This window comes from Pteronotus mesoamericanus, unplaced genomic scaffold, assembly GCF_021234165.1.
Source record: "Pteronotus mesoamericanus isolate MK-2021 breed Mesoamerican mustached bat unplaced genomic scaffold, CSHL_Meso_final contig_116, whole genome shotgun sequence".
In the NCBI taxonomy this organism is placed as follows: domain Eukaryota; kingdom Metazoa; phylum Chordata; class Mammalia; order Chiroptera; family Mormoopidae; genus Pteronotus; species Pteronotus mesoamericanus.
The window spans coordinates 18,629,677-18,645,911 of record NW_026555027.1 but is presented as its reverse complement, the minus strand read 5'-3'; the positions used below and the strand labels follow the sequence as shown (position 1 = coordinate 18,645,911).

At 38.9% G+C, this 16,235-nt stretch overlaps 1 pseudogene; it reads right to left on the bottom strand.

Moving 5' to 3' along the window:
• Positions 1–3,777: 3,777 nt before the first annotated feature.
• On the bottom strand, positions 3,778–9,868 carry LOC129073976 (cysteine protease ATG4C-like; annotated as a pseudogene).
• Positions 9,869–16,235: the final 6,367 nt, after the last annotated feature.

Sequence of the window (16,235 nt, the reverse complement as noted above, 5' to 3'; positions counted from 1 at the left end):
ACTGAAGCTTCCAAATGACCCTAGTTCTAACATGTCTTTCTTCAGTTTACTAGTAGCTTTTACAGTACTCTGCACCTGGTTCTATAATTTTAAGCAATCATATTCACATTCAAAGGAATGTAGATATTCAAAGGCATGTAAGATATTCTCCCATCCTCTCAAAATTCTTTAGGGGACTTTTGAAACTTTGCCCCTAAGGTAGAAAAAGGTACCAGTCCAAGGAAAAGGGACTCCTCCCACCATAAGACTATGACTGTTACTGTCACAGAACCCGTTGTACTACTAATCCCTGGGGATAAAATTCATGAAGGATGAAGGTCTGTGGACTCCAATAGGAGATGCTACTTAGGTTCCTAGTGCCCACAAATGAATGGGCTAGAGTTCACGGATGGCAGAGTGAAGATGTAGGAATTGAACAAAGTATCTGTAGAGGGAGCAGAACAAGCAGCAAATATTTCAAAGGAAAAATAAGAAACAAACAGTAAGCTCAATAGAACAAGTCTGAAATCTGAAGAGGTGCCAATAAAACAATTTTTAACAAAGTCTGGGAATTATTAATAGAAGTAAAACAATTAAGTATTTGCTTTATTGACATACTAGGCTTAGACCTGTGTTTAACAAGCCAGTCTAAAATAGCACCATGGTTAGACTACAGTTTGCTTTTCCAAGCCATCATTTTATAACATATTAAGCAAACAAGGGATCAGATGTTTCTCATCCACCTGACATGATCTTGTTATACATTTACTGCTAATAAGTCACATTTGGAATACTTGGAAATCTTTTTAAAGGATTTGCAGATGAGCTCATGAACTCAAATTTCACCAGCTAAGTTACGTGAAACAAGGAACTCAAAACAAGTTGCACGATTAGAGCTCATTATTTGTAAATCATCAGCCTGTCCTCCCCCTCAAGAAACTTTAAAACAACTCCTTGACTCAATTATCAAAAATCTACAGACCATCTGGGCTGGTTAGTTGGTTGCAGCATTGTCCTGATGCACCGAGGTTGTGGGTTAGATCCCGGGTCAGGGCACATGCAAGGGTTAACTAATGATTGCATCGATAAGTAAACAACAAACTGATGCTCCTCTCCCCTTGCCCCTTCCTTTCTCTCTGTAAAATCAAGAAATACAATTTTTTAAGAAAGAAAGAACCATACATGCAATGAGTGAAAGGGTTAATTTACATCCCTCAATTTCTCAACTCTGGTTTAAAAAAAAAAAAGAGCCCTCTAAAGAATACTTACCAAATCTTCCCTGTCACCCCACCCTCCATTGGCTACCCCTTTTACATCTAGGTACTTGTACTCACAGTTCTGACACAGGATTGTAGGGAATCCTTCCCTGTACCTGCACCTGGGACAGGGACCTTTCTCTTGGCTCCTATTTTATCTCACACATACCTCTCTGACTCTCTGGTTTTCTCAGCTGTCTCCCTCAGTTGAGATACCATGAAAGGCATCTTAATTGTACATTTACTATGTAGACTATAAGAGTCATTTTTTAAAATTATGGACATAAAAATCAATCCTTTCTGAGATTTGGGACATAAATTCTTCTCTCTTCTTGTATTTACCATTCTCAACCCCAAGTAGTTACAACATGACATAATGATCACATAGCTCATATCCATAACTATTAATGAATCAAATCAAGAAAGCCCTCCTCCTTCACTGTCTATAAACATTAGGTAAGAGAAGGAGTCCAAGTCAATAAGTATAAGAATAAGGGAATGATAAATTTGGATAGGCCCATGAAAATCATTCATCCAGTGGCTTCTGACCCTGGTTCCACTTTTAATAAAATGCCAATGCCCAAGTGTTACCTCAAGGGAATATGATGTAGCTTGTCTGGCATGGCCAAGGGGTAGTGTTTTTTTTTAAGTTCCTCAGATGGTTTTACTATGCACTCCAAACTGAAAACAACTGATATAATCCTGCTCCTTCATTTTTCTGATGAGAAGTGAAGTCATTTGGGTGAATAGGTAGGGGACACACTCAGAATAACCAAGATTCTCCAGCACACAATGTAGTTCTCTTTCTGTTAAATCATACTTAATTAAAAACAAATTATTCCTGTAAAGTTGAGGAGACAATTCTGTCAAGTCCAATGAAACTGTGTGATTGATTACAGAAGGAATGGTCAGAAAACCAACAGATCTAGAAGAACCTTCTCATTTACCTGACCACTAAGGGTGACCTGAACTGAAGTAAAGCAACCACAAACTATCTATGGCAGCACTTCAAAGCAGGTGTAGTGAGAAGTGATGTAAAGGGGAAAAAAAAAATCCAATTGCCAGGCAAAGGCGGGATCTGTGCAGGAAGTAACTTCGCTGAATAAACAGAACTAAGAACTAGCTTAGACAAGGTTGGACAAATATGAGATTTATTTCTAAATCAGAGAAAGCTGGACTATATAACAACTCTATTTGTAATTTTTTATGTGTATATAAATCTTATGCTGGTAACAAGCATGTATTTATCGCTTTCTATAAGCTTTATCCCTGAGAAAGTGAAATTCCAGGTTCCTATTTTCCAATTCCAGGTTCACAGGAGTTGGAACTAGAAATTACATTGGTGCTAAAGGTCAAATTTTTCGCAGATTTAATCTTGCAAATTTAGAAACTTTAAAAAGTTAAGCTGGGAATGACAATGAGAAAGGTCGATGGAAAAGGTCAATTAATACTTACTAGCACAGAAGCACGGGACAAAGAAAGAATTTGTTGTTTTGTTCTCCCACAACAGCTCCAAGCTCTTCATTGTCCCTCCACAACAACTCTATTTACAGGTGGTCTTCTTTTTTTTTGTTCTCACATCTTTATTAAAGTATTTATTTTATAATCCTGGCTCAATAATAACTCTCGTACTCTTACATCGCAAATTTGCCTTTATGTAACACATAACACACTTAAGGCAGATTTGTCGTATAGATGGCTTCAGCTTTTAAACACCACTGCACCGATTTATACAAATAACAAAAATCACATAGAGGAGCATTTGTTGGTATCTTTCTTGGTACTTATCTTTAGATTTTGAAACTGCATAGCAGTTCCAAATAGAGTTGCCCCAAAATTTAATTTTTAAGATGAGAAACAGATGCCATTCCTATCTTAAAATTGCCTTTATCTGATCTGATTGGATGCCATTATTATTAGAAGATAAACTTGAAATTTGTGGGGAAAACCAATACTCTATATTCACTCTTCGGAGAAAGCTCAACAGCAAGAAAAATGAGAAGCCATTATAAAATCATATTGCTAAATATTACATAAATTCACAAGTCTGCTTATATAAGTGTATACCTATAACAGTCAACAATTACTATTTAACATATCAAGATACATCCAAAAGTATCCGTTGGTTACATGAATATCAGGCAGCACAGAGGAGCCATTCTCTGGTCTTCTGGTCATTAGTATAAACTGAAGTTTTGAAATTATTTGATAATCCCAATTTGGGGGCCTGTATCACAAAACCTTCAGGAGACTAGTGGCCTCAAGTGGAAGAATTCAAAGACTGGAAGGCCTGCCGTTAAGGCAGTGCCATTAGATCTTAGTGAAATAGGAATGCAGCCTGAATCACTTGTTATTTATTAGAAATAAAGATTCATTAAATCATTTCTCTTTCAGAAAAATATCTTAAAACTTGTGTATTTTCAAATGTTCTAAAGAACATATAAAATTAAGGCATGCGTGAAAATAAACCAGTTTAATGTATATGTTTCCCTTCATTTTCCCCCTTCAAGTTCTTCCCATCAAGCACAAATGTGCTTATCTGTTAAAGCAAAACAAACTCTTCTGTGCTGAATCTTTTTAATCTTTTCTTTTCATCCTCTGAGAAAACGTCTTTATTGGTTATAGTAGATGTAAAATCATAGAGTTTGGAATGACCATTTACCAAAGTAAATAAGGCGTTATTTCTCTTTAGAAGAAATTTTCAGCATCTTAGTGATTTCTCCGGAAGCTCTTTTGAAGCCCTGAATGTTTTGACAGTAAAATCCTATGGTACAGCTAGGACCCATCTTCCTAAATGACATCTTTTTGGGAGAAGGGCAGTGGAATGTCTCAAGAGGGAAGTCCTTTATGCTGACATCTGCAAAAGATTGGCAGTAATGAGGGTCCATGTAAATCAAACTGTCATCTTGAAATCCAGCAAAGCAATATGACTATTTCAGTTTGCCACCAATAATTCCCATACAATGTTCAAGGTTTAAAATACCCCTTATAAACTCTAAGTAGTGGGTATTGTCTCTTTCTCCACCAAGTCTAACAGGTACTAGAATAATAACAGCTTTGTCATCTGTATTATCAGAGGCCATGGAAGCATGCTGTTTATCAATTACATCTGAACTGTAAACTGTACAATCTTGCACAACATAAAGTTATTTCTTGGAAATCAGGATAACTGTTTCTTCAATTGCTTTTCTTAAAATGCGAGCAACCACAGCTTGTCCATACCAATCTCCAGCTTTTTTTCCCCGACTTCTTTCCCTATTCTATTAGTCGATGTAAGCCAAAAAGAGCCAAGGAGGAACCGCCAAACCCAGAGATGATTTTCCTGTGATAAATTTCATTTCACATTTCATGATTATCAGAGTACCTCCCAATTGTTTCTTTCAGAGGAACTGTTGAGGTTTTGAGTTCTCTCTCCCCTGATAGTGATGCTTCAAATGATGCAGCAAATTTTTTTTACAGTGTGGGAAGTCCATGATTCAGAGTCTGAATTTTCAATGTTCAAAGCATCAGGCCAGGTCCAAGCTCTACCCATAAAGTGTAGTATGAGTCCTTGAGCCAATAGCATCTGGCTAGTTCTTAATACACAGCCCCAACCAGTCTGTTGTCAAATTTGGGCTTTCTATTTGAGGAAATTCTTCCCTGTAGATCAGCCAAATTCTTGAAATAAAATCTTTACAAAATTCTTCTCTATTTCCCACAATTACATGATCTTCTATTGTATATCCTGATCTTGGAAGTAACAGTTTATTTTCATCCTGGGTTCTGGCAAAGGCAAGAGCAGAGTAGGCCAGACACACCTAAGGAGAGACAGGACTGCGGCTTTGGGGAGAGAACTGAGGGAAGAGCCAGAGGGATCCCGGTGCTGACTCATCCCCCATGTGGCAGCAGGCATCATTTCCAGGTGGCCTTTAAGATTCAAGATTCAAAGAAATATTCCTAGCCAGGATAAAAACTGCCTTATTATTTGACTTTTATTTTCATATAGTAATCATTTCACACTGTTTCTCACTTTTTTTAAATATATAAATTTTTCAATATATAGTCATCCTATCCCAGTTTGTAAGCTTGATCATATAACACGTAATACAATTTTGTGACTCATAGAAATTTTTTGAAATTTTGTCTTAACTTCCAGCTTTTATACACACACATATACATAAAATTCCATTTTCCATTTCAAGTTGAATTTTGTGTCTAAGGATACATGATAAAAGGACCAAAGTAATGTTGCTGTCAGGAAACTCTTTAAAAACATGGCTATAGTCCAGAGAGGATAACAAGAGCAGAAATGTCATGGAGTTCTAATCATGTGTTCTAAACTGGTACTAACCTTTATTTGGGTATCACAAATATAGAAAAATAAAATATTAAATACTATAAAGTAAGGACTGTTAGCAAACAGATTACACTCACCACAGATAAGTTGTCACCTTTATTTTCACCATATTAAAGTAATTCTTCATCCTTTCAAAGGCTGATGGGTCAGTTTAGGTTGTGAAGACCCCTTCCACATCTGTGTCCTTCCAGCTGATCTTGCAGGAGACAAACATGAATGGTCTGGAAAGGAAGAGGAAGTAAGTCATCAACCCATCACAAATGTTTCTTTTTAGTAGCTTTGGTAGATATTGTGGCTATTGTGGCATAATTGATGAAGAACAACTAATGACTTGAGACTTGGAAATTATTGTAGACATTATTCATCTAAGTTTTAATCATGGAAAATTATGAGTTGGCCGAAATATTCAAATCACTGCATTTTATGTTATTGAACCATGTGTTTCACAAACTCAGATCTCAAAGCTACTGTTCCATCTTGGATCCAATTTAAATGTCAGCCACATAGAAACACCCCACCCAAATGTGGCTTCACATAATCTTAATGGTAAAGCAATGAGAAGACTAATAAAAGACTTTCTAACTTACTACCATCCACTCTGTCATCTGTCGGTTTGTTTTTAAAAATTAAAATGGTTCCAACTTTAATGTAAATCCAATTCAGTGTTAGAGAAACTCAATCCCAACATCCACTCTACTTTTGCACCATAGTCCAAAATTCTTCCATATTTTCCTAACAATACCCATGAATAGACCTTGGATGTTTTTACACATATTCCCCACAAATCTCCTTCTTTCATCCTTCCCACAAAGTACAATTATATTTAATAATGAGGCAAATTTTCTTTGGTTTCCCCTTTTAGGCACTTTGGTACTCATGGGACCCTTAGTAATTACAAAACTTCTCTCAGCCAATGTTAAATCTTTAAAATAAGTGTATCTAACTCTGCCTTGTCTAATTATTGTCTAAATTGGTGATAAAGTAGATAAAGAGTCCTGACATATTTGACACATCCAACATCAAGTGTTAGTTATTATTTTTACCATTTTCCTCTGTGTTCACTGCATTCAGTCTCTTACAGGAGATATAGTTCAAAGAGGAGATATAATGAAGAATTAAGTAATAAATAGAAGGCTGACAAGAGCAGTCTAAAAATAGATGGGGAAAAAGTTCAAAGTGGGGGCATAATGAAGAATTAAGTAATAAATAGAAGGTTGATAAGAGTAGTCCAGAAATAGGTGTTTATTCCAGAACTTGTTTCCTAATAAAACAAGGTCCTCAAGCCATCTTCCCTGAACCTTGATTGAACTTCACTTTTAATTTGCAAAGAGGTAGACTAAACGACTCCATTTAAGCTATTAAACATGCCATTTGAGAAAATTCATAACCCTAGAGAGAGCTCTTACTAAAGATGAACATTGCAAACTTTAGAGGTAGTAAGAATGAGTCTTCCTATGTGGGAAAGGAAGCGATCTCTCCTAACTGTGGTGGAAACACCATGCAGAAGAAAAATTAGAACCTTTTGTGATAATGGTCAATTTGTAAGAAAGTCTCAAAGTTCATTACTCCAAATCTTTATTTAATTTCAAAAATATCTGGGAGCTCCAAAAGGCTTTTGAGAAGAGCAATAGTAACGTAATCAAAAGGCTACTAGAAAATGAGCCTTATTTCTTGGAAGAGAACAGATGATGAAGATGATAGACAATAAAATTTGGTCACTTGATGCTAAAGGTGTTCATTAGTAGCTTAATATATTTCAAATTGTTATAGAAAGAATATCTTCTAGCAGGAGAAGAAATCCAAAGCTTTCATAGATAAGTCAGCTAAAGAAATAAAGAAGAATTTTAAGAGACATAATACCAATTGAGTGCATGCAATCATTTGTTCACACAAACACACAAACACCTCCTAAATGCATATTTTAGAGGCAAAATATTTACAGTTCATTTTATTTTAAGCATTCCACACCCTAATCTGGTACTTGGGACTGTGTCACTGATTTTTCAAGTGATCTTTGGCAAACAACATATCTTTTTTATTCTAAACCTTCTGGGGGTATGTCAAAACCAAGTTTTGAAATCACCAGCACACACAATCTATCTTTAACCCTTAGGATTCTTGCTGTGCTCCAGAATGGTCTCTCTTGATTCCTTCTGATTCATGGTACAATTCAATGTTGTCTCTCTAGACCCTTGGGGGAATTGGGGATTTTTGGAGAATTTAGTGTTTCAGAAAGTTGTGTGAATACCTCTTTAAGAAAAACTAATTTTGTCCTAGCTGCTGTGGTGCAGTGGATTGAGTGCTGGACTGCAAAGGGTGTCAGGTTCAATTCCCAGTCAGGGCACGTGCCTGGGTTGCGGCCCAGGTCTGCAGTAGGGGTTGTGTGAGATGCAACCACACACTGACGTTTCTCTCCCTCTCTTTTTCCCTCACTTTGCTCCTGTCTAAAAATAAATTAGTAAAAAAATCTTTAAAAAAAAGAAAAACCAATTTTAAAAAAATTTGTATCTATTTTATACAAACACATAAATTGCACTAAATTCTTCTCTGCCTTCTTAAGGCAGGTGTGTTGAATATGATTTAAGGTTTTTATTGATGACTTGGTATCATGATAAACATCTCTTGTCTACCATGGTGGGGTGAGCTGTAATTCAATGATGTGTGACACAAGTTCCAATGAAGTGAATGCAGTGAAAGCTTACAAGCATGCACAAAGTTCAGGAAAAAAATCAGGAGAAAGAGACTAATTGCTTTCTAAATAGTTATTTCACCCCTGGACTCTGATACAGCATACCGCATTCCCCACAGTAGAAAGGACATGAGCAGAGAAGAGCATTCAGACAAGGGAAGGCAACTAGGAGGGCAAAATGGTCTTAAAATAAGATCTAGTCTGGGAAGTGACTGAAAGAACTAGAGAGGCTCATGTACAAAAAGAAAACTTAAAGAAGATAAATATTTAAATGTTGGTAGTGTTGTCTTGTAAAGATGTCTTAGATACAAATCTGTAAATACCTAGAGCAGAGAAGCAGGACCGGTGGGTAAAGTTGTATAGGGAAGCAGATCTGGAGTCAATATAAAAAAAAAAACTCATCTTTGTAATTTACTTTGGTTCACAATTTATATACAAGATCCTCCTTAGTGTCACAGATAATAGAAAGATGAGCAAACCGAAGTACAGGAATCCCCAAAGAGACATCAACCTGGTGCAGCTGGAATCTGGAGTGCATAATGGGGAAGAAAAGAGAGCTAGGGTAGTACACAGAACTAGACATTGGAGGACCTGGAAAGCTAAGTTGAGGATACTGGGTGGGTTGTTTTAAACAGGCAATTGGGAATGAGAAAGCATTTTTTTTCATTTAAATATTTTATTTATTTACTTATTTTTAGAGAGAGGGGAATGGAGGGAGAAGGAGAGGGAGAGAAACATCAATGTGTAAGAGAAACATGGGTCGGTTATCTCTCATGGGCCCCAGATGGGGACCTGGCCCGGAACCCAGGCATGTGCCCTGACCAGGAATCAAACCAGCGACCTTTTGTTTCACAAATTGATCCTTAATCCTCTGAGCCACACCAGCCCAGGCTAAATTTTTTTAACTTAAATTTTAATTAGAAAAATAATAATAAAAATAAAACAGGTTATACAATTTGAAAGATATCAAAATACATTAGATACAAAGTGAAAGTTCACCACCAACCCCAATTCCCCCAGGTATCCATGAGCAGTTTAGCTTTATCTTTACTTACCTTTTTGTGGCTTCGCTTCCTTATCTATAATAGATAATAACATGCAGTGCTTGTACAGGTGTTATGAGGATTAAATGAATGATTGCCAGCTACACAGAGGCAAGAATTTTGTCTAATTGAGAGTTTCTCAACTCTGCACCATTGACTTTTTAGGCCGAATAATCCTTTGCTGTGCGAGCTGCGCGAGACATTGCAGGAAGTGGAGCAGCATCCCTGGTCCCTGACCTCCAGACACCAGCAGCAGCCCCCTAAACACACATTCCAGTGACAGCAGAAATGTTTCCATGTGTGGCCAAATGTCCCCTGGGGAGCAAAAGGGAGGAGGCCGGCTGCAGTTCAAGTCTGAAAGCCACCTGCTGCACAATTCTCTCTTGTTTAGGGTAGGTCATGGATTTTCCACCTATGCAGGCCTTCAGCTGATTAGGCAAGACCTACCCATATTACAGAGCACAGTCTGCTTTGCTCAGAGTTCACTAATGTAAATGCTGATTCTTTCTAAAACGCCCTGACAGAAACGCCCAGATTAATGTATGACCGCATACCTGAGCGCCATGACCCTGCCAAGATGATTCATAAAATTAATCATGTACAGCAGACTCCTTGTCAACTGGGTAGAATCGCATCTCTGGCAACGCGTAAGCAGAGCCTGTCTGACCACCTTAGAGGGAACCTTTAGAGGTGCTGACTGGGAGACTGGATTGGATGACCTCTGTATTCGTTTGGGAATATGGATCTGAACTGTGGGGTTTCCTTTTTGGAAGAGTGATGCATGCTTTTCTCTCTCCCCATTATCAGAGCTGTAGATGAGTGTATCCTTGTGGTTTATGTAGCTACTATTTAGAAGTCGTCTGTCTTCCTGGGGCTGTCAGGCAGTCAACTGCCACCTGATGTTATTGCTGTGTCTGCCTCCAGCAGCTAATAATGGATGTGAAAACCCTTTTGTAATTGTAATGCTAAGGAAATGTATAGCTCTGGTCTCCTGTGGGCTAGATAAAACCAGATAACCCAGTTTATTATAATTGTGTCTAAAATTAAAGTAAATAAATAATGAGTGAGAGCCTGAGTAGTTTTTTCATGCCCAAAAAGTACTGAATGACTTAATTCATGATTTTTGTAACCATCTAATTATACGCCTAGGAACTTCGGGTTTATTCTGCTTTTCCATCTGAGCCCTAGTGATGGAAGATGGCTGGGCATGAGGGTGTGGCATCGGTGTGGTGCCGATCTGGGTTACCTGTCATTTCTGCCTAAATTATCTGTGGGACAAGGAGTCAAATATATAAATAAATACCATAAATAAGCACACAAATAATAATAATTCTCCAGTCTCAATTCTCTACTTGTAAATTAAAGGAGTAATAGAGTCTTTTTGCCTTGCTACTTAACAAGTAGTAAAGGTAACAGAAAGTAAAGATTCCTTTACTCTCAAAATCAGATTCGTGTTCATGAAATAAGGATACAAATGCAAGCAAGGGAAGAAATCTACTATTTAAAAATGTACCACTATTTCTTTTTAGTTACCATTTTTTAGAACGTAGGTATTAAAACACATAATGATTAGGAGTTAGGCATATTCCGTAATCCACCATCATTCTCTCCCTTCAAGAGGCCCATAATTAACCTTCCCATTAACTCCATATCTTTTAGATCTTCCTAAAGCAACACCTACTCTAAATTACTACTCAAATTAAAGCCTCATTTTGCATCTGCACTCTCTCTGTTCTAGTCTGAAAAGCCTAGGAGCATTTCTGTCCAGTCCCCACTTCTGCTTCCCTCGAGAATCTGGCTCAAAGCCTGGACCTCATTGAATCCAAGCAAACACTCTATCAAACAGCTCTCTCACATGTCTGTGTATTAAAAATAGCTAACAGGACTCCCACTGCTCTCCCTCACTCAGACTGCTACCAGCAGATCATGAGGCCTCCGTTCCGGTCCTGAAGGAAATATTTCAGTCAAGAGGCAAAGTGCAGCCAAGCAAGCAGGAGCTCCTGGCCTCAGCAAAGCACGCTCAGATGGGACGTTTATTAGAGCTGGGCCCCGTGAGACAGGGGAGCCTAGAACAAGCAACAGGAAAGGGACTGGGTAGGCAAATGAGCCGAGCCTAGGCTGCTTTGGCTCGCTAAGAAGTCAAAGAAAAGGGGTTCCTGGGGACAGGGTCAGGGGGTTAGCCAGTGATGAGCTGCCACTGCTCACTGCTCCCCTCCTTGTGAGTCTCATGGGGTCCCTCAGACTTTAAGAGAGGTGCACCTGAGGGGAACGAAAAAGGCATCGGAGTGCTGGGGTGAGGGGTGTGTTCTGGGTCCTTTGTCCTGATGGTTCTCTCTCTCTCTCTCTCTCTCTCTCTCTCTCTCTCTCTCTCTCTCTCTCTCTCTCGTAGGAGTGTTAGGGGAGATTGCAGGGGAGTGTACCAATAGACTATTCCTCAGCTTTTCAGATGTGCTCTTTCAGGGTCCTGGTCTCTGCTCACGGGTTGGCACCAGGGCAGGGTTAGTCAGGGCAGCTGGTCCTGGCATCACTGACCAGTCTTTGCTGCTTTTCTGGGCCTGAAGCTGAAGTACAACTAAAGCCTCTATTTTATCTCTAGGGAGCAAATGTTAGGGGGTTTCAACCTCCTGATCAGCTATCTGCTAGGAGAGAAAATGTTGCCCTGGGGCCAGGTCCTTGGTTTCCTTGTTTTGCCCATTGCTAGGCACCAGGGGCTTCCCTCCCCTGTGACCTTCTGTACCTCGTCTATAGTCCTTGCTCTGCTCATGTCTGTCTAAGGGCCTTTTACAAAACTGAAGGCCAGCTCTTGTGCCCAGGGATGGAAAAGTGGAGGAGGGCTCTACAGGAAGAAGGAGAGCATCGATATTCAGAAATAGGTCCCTACGGGGTACGGGGAGGGAGGTATAAGGGGGCTAAATCATAATGGAAAAAAAGACAATAAAAAAATGTTAAAGAAACAGGTCCCTAAATTTCATCTGGATGTTGTACTTGTGCCTGGTATTTCCATCAGGAAACATATGTGCAGGTGATTCTGTGTGGAATTATTCTTTTTTAACTGATCTTGCTGAGGAGCACATTTTTTTAAGTGTTTGGTATGGCTACTGTGGCACTGTTGCATTTATTTATGGGTTATCCTGTTTAGACTATTGTTATAATAATGACCCTAATTTCAAAAATGGCCTCAGTCAAACTGTAGTCTGCCTTAGCATTCCAAGTTGGACCTTGTAGCTCCTTCATCCTAGAATCGTTAAGGAACACCCTCTATGGGGGGCAGGGCTGCCGTGTTCCCCGACTCTGCTGTTTTCTCTGGACTGACCTGGAGAGGGAGGAAGGATATCCTAGAAGCTGTATATTTACCAAAGGAGATTAAAAAAAAAAAAAGTAGTCACCTAGAGCAGGTTATTAATGTAAGCACAAAAGAAGAGATTAGAAACCAACTATGAATGAGGTAAAAATGGAGGCTTTCATATACGGTTTCTGTATTGTAAAATATTAATAACTCTTATCAACTAATCGACCAAAGTCCAGCCATGCACCCAACACAGTTGACAAAATCACCTTCATAAACAACAAAAGGTCAAGTTTGATTATCATAACCATTCCATCTTTTTTTTTAATCAAGCAATAACAACAGAAAAAAAATGCTTATCTTTTATACAACCACGCTGGGAAGGTCATAAAGTCTAATTGTGAGAGATTTATTCATTATTGTTTGTAAAAATGTTCTTTCAGTCAGAACACTGGTTTCCTAATAATAACTGACCTTTGTCATAATTCTCTTTCACCCCTGTCAAATATTTCTAAGACTTGCCATAACTACTTAATGTTGTTGGATCAAAACCACCTTGTGATTCAGGTAGGAATAATTCTTCAAGCAAAGAAATTTATATGACCGTGCCTTTTACCATCCATTAAGCAGATTTTTGTTGGGCAGACTTGTAATGTGTATTAATGTCAGCTTGTAAGAGGAAACGGCATTCAGCATTTTCACTAGTTTATAAAAGATATCCCTATTTCAAATAACTTTCAATTACTAGTCTGTGCTGAGTACTGGAAGAAGGTAATACAAAGATGACCAAGACATCCTCTGTGTTCTCTATATGCAGGCAGTCTGGTGCCTGAGACCCAATGTCTCCTCAAAAGGCCAACTAACAAGGGCTATCACCCAGGATTAAATGGAGAGTTTTGAGAATATGAGAAGGTTAACTCCAACTGGGGGGATTTGCAAGTGTTTATAGGGGCCACATGGGGATGTCAGAGGAATGGGAAAACAAGGAGATTAAGGAAAGACTTTAAATATTTAAGAATGGAAGCCTGGTGGAGGAATTCCAAATTAATCTATGCAAATCCTTGGCCTTGGAAGTAATAGGCTCAGCATCATGTTTCCTTAGCACTGTATTATGCATTCCTCCTGTTTTGTACAGGGTACAATCTGAAATGTATTAGGTCAGGTATACAGAAACCTGCCCTATCCTACCTTCTTGCTGATCCTATTGCCTATTGCATTCCTGTCTGAGTTCTCCACCCCCACCAAACAGACATTCCCTCTGACTTCCCAGCAAGTGTTGAACTCCATCACCTCTGATGTTTCCCTCAAACTGTACCTTGGACCTGGAATCCTTCCCCATTTTTCTCCAGCTATCAATTTATACACTCAGCCTTTATTTAAATGATATGTTAATTACTTTTTTTTTAAAAACTGATGACCTAATATGTATTAAGCAGTGTGTGACTGATACAAAATTATACCAGATCAGGTCACTACTAATGACGGAGTTTAGAGCTTATTGAAGTCCTATCTATCCCTTGAAAGAACTTCCCCAGACCAGCCTAGCTTATGAAATTATGTGGTATGCTCAGAAATGTCAGTACTAAATACAGAAGTGATCTAAACTGGTTCCTATAGGTCTCCTTTAAAAAAAAATGATATTTGAAATAGTTATTTTTTAATTATATTTTATTGATTATGCTATTATAGTTTCCCAATTTTTTCCCCCTTTGCCTCTTTCCACCCAGCACCTCCCACTCCCTCAGGCAATCCCCACACTATTGTTCATGCCCATGGGTCATGCGTATAAGATTTTTGACTACTCTATTTCCTATACTGAACTTTACATCCTAATGTCTATTCTCTAACTACCTACTTGTACTTCTTAATGCTCTCACCCCTTCACCCATTCCCCCACACCCCCTCCCATCTAGGAACCATCAAAATGCCCTCCGTATCCATGATTCTGTCTCTGTTCTTCTTGTTTGCTTAGTTTGTTTTTTATATTCAATTGTTGATAGATATGTATTTATTGCCATTTTATTGTTCATAGTTTTGATCTTTTTTCTTAAATAAGTCCTTTAACATTTTGTATAATAATGGGTTGGTGATGATGAACTCCTTTAGTTTTTTCTTGTCTGGGAAGCACTTTTTCTGCCCTTCTATTCTAAATGATAGCTTTGCTGGGTAGAGCAATGTTAGCTGTAGGTCCCTGCTTTTCATGACTTTGAATATTTCTTGCCAGTCCCTTCTAAGGCTAGAAAGAAGGTAAAGTTTCTTTTGAGAAAGTAGCTGACAGTCTTATGTGAACTCTCCTGTAGGTAACTAACTGCTGTTCTCTTGCTGCATTTAAGATTCTCTCTTTATCTTTAACCTTTGGCATTTTAATTACAATGTGTCTTGGAGTGGGCCTCTTTGCATCCATCTTGTTTGGGACTCTGTGTTCCTGGACTTGCATGTCTATATCCTGCACCAAATTAGGGAAGTTTTCTTTCATTATTTTTTCAAAGAAATTTCCAATTTCTTGCTCTTTCTCTTCTCCTTCTAGCACCCCTATGATTCAAATTTTGGAGTGCTTGAAATTGTCCCAGAGGCTGCTTATACTATCTTCATTTTTTTGAATTCTTTTTTTCTTCTTGCTGTTCTGATTTGTTGTTTTTTCTTTCTTATATTCCAAATCAGTGATCTGATTCTCAGCTTCATCCATACTACTGTTGATTCTCTGTAAATTGTTCTTTATTTCAATTAGTATATCAAGTTCATTGAGCATCCTTATAACCAGTGTTTTGAATTCTGAATCTAGTAGATTGCTTTACTCCATTTTGTTTAGTTCTTCTTCTGGAGTGTGTTCTGTTCTTATATTTGGGCCATGTTTCTTTGTCTTCTCACGTTGGTAGCTTCCCTGTGTTTGTTTTTATGTACTAGGTAGAGCTGCTACATCTCCCAGGCTTGATAGAGTGGCTTAATGTAGTAGGTGTCCTGTAGGGTCCAGTGGCACAGCCTCCTCTATTACCCAAGCTGGGTACTCAAGGTACACCCACCATGTGGGCTATGTACACACTCTTGTTATAGTTGAGCCTTGTTTGCTATTGGCACATCCAAGGTCAGCCAACATCTCTGTTCTGTCCAGGGTCACATAGCACAAGCTACTAAGCAATCTAAGATGGTTACTAGTTGTGCCGGGCTTGAGGTGCCCAGGGAGGCCAAGTTGTAAAACAACACCTGCTGCTGCTAGTGCCAGGCAACTCTGGGAGGTATGGTGCTCACTAAAGCCAGATGCTGCTTGTTTGAGAGAATTTAGGAAGATCTGAAGCATGGGTTAAAACAAACCATTCTAATAGAAAAGCCACTGGAAACAGCTTGGGTGATCTCAAAATTTGGGTGGAGCAGGGCCTGGGGAAATTACCAGCATGGGGCAAATGGTGTGAGCCAGGTTGATGAAGTCTCGGGTATGGTGCCTGCCTGCCAGTTCTGTGGCTCTGTGTGGGGAGGGCTCAGAAAGGGAACAACGACGTCTGCCAGCATTTCTGTCTGGGAGAAAGCTGACCCCCAGCTTTCACCCTGGTGCCAGACAATTCAGTTCCTCCCTGTATGTCTCTGATGCTTTTCAATCTGCTGCCCCCATGCTGGAGCTCAGAGTGAGTCTGAGTGAGTCTGCACATGGACC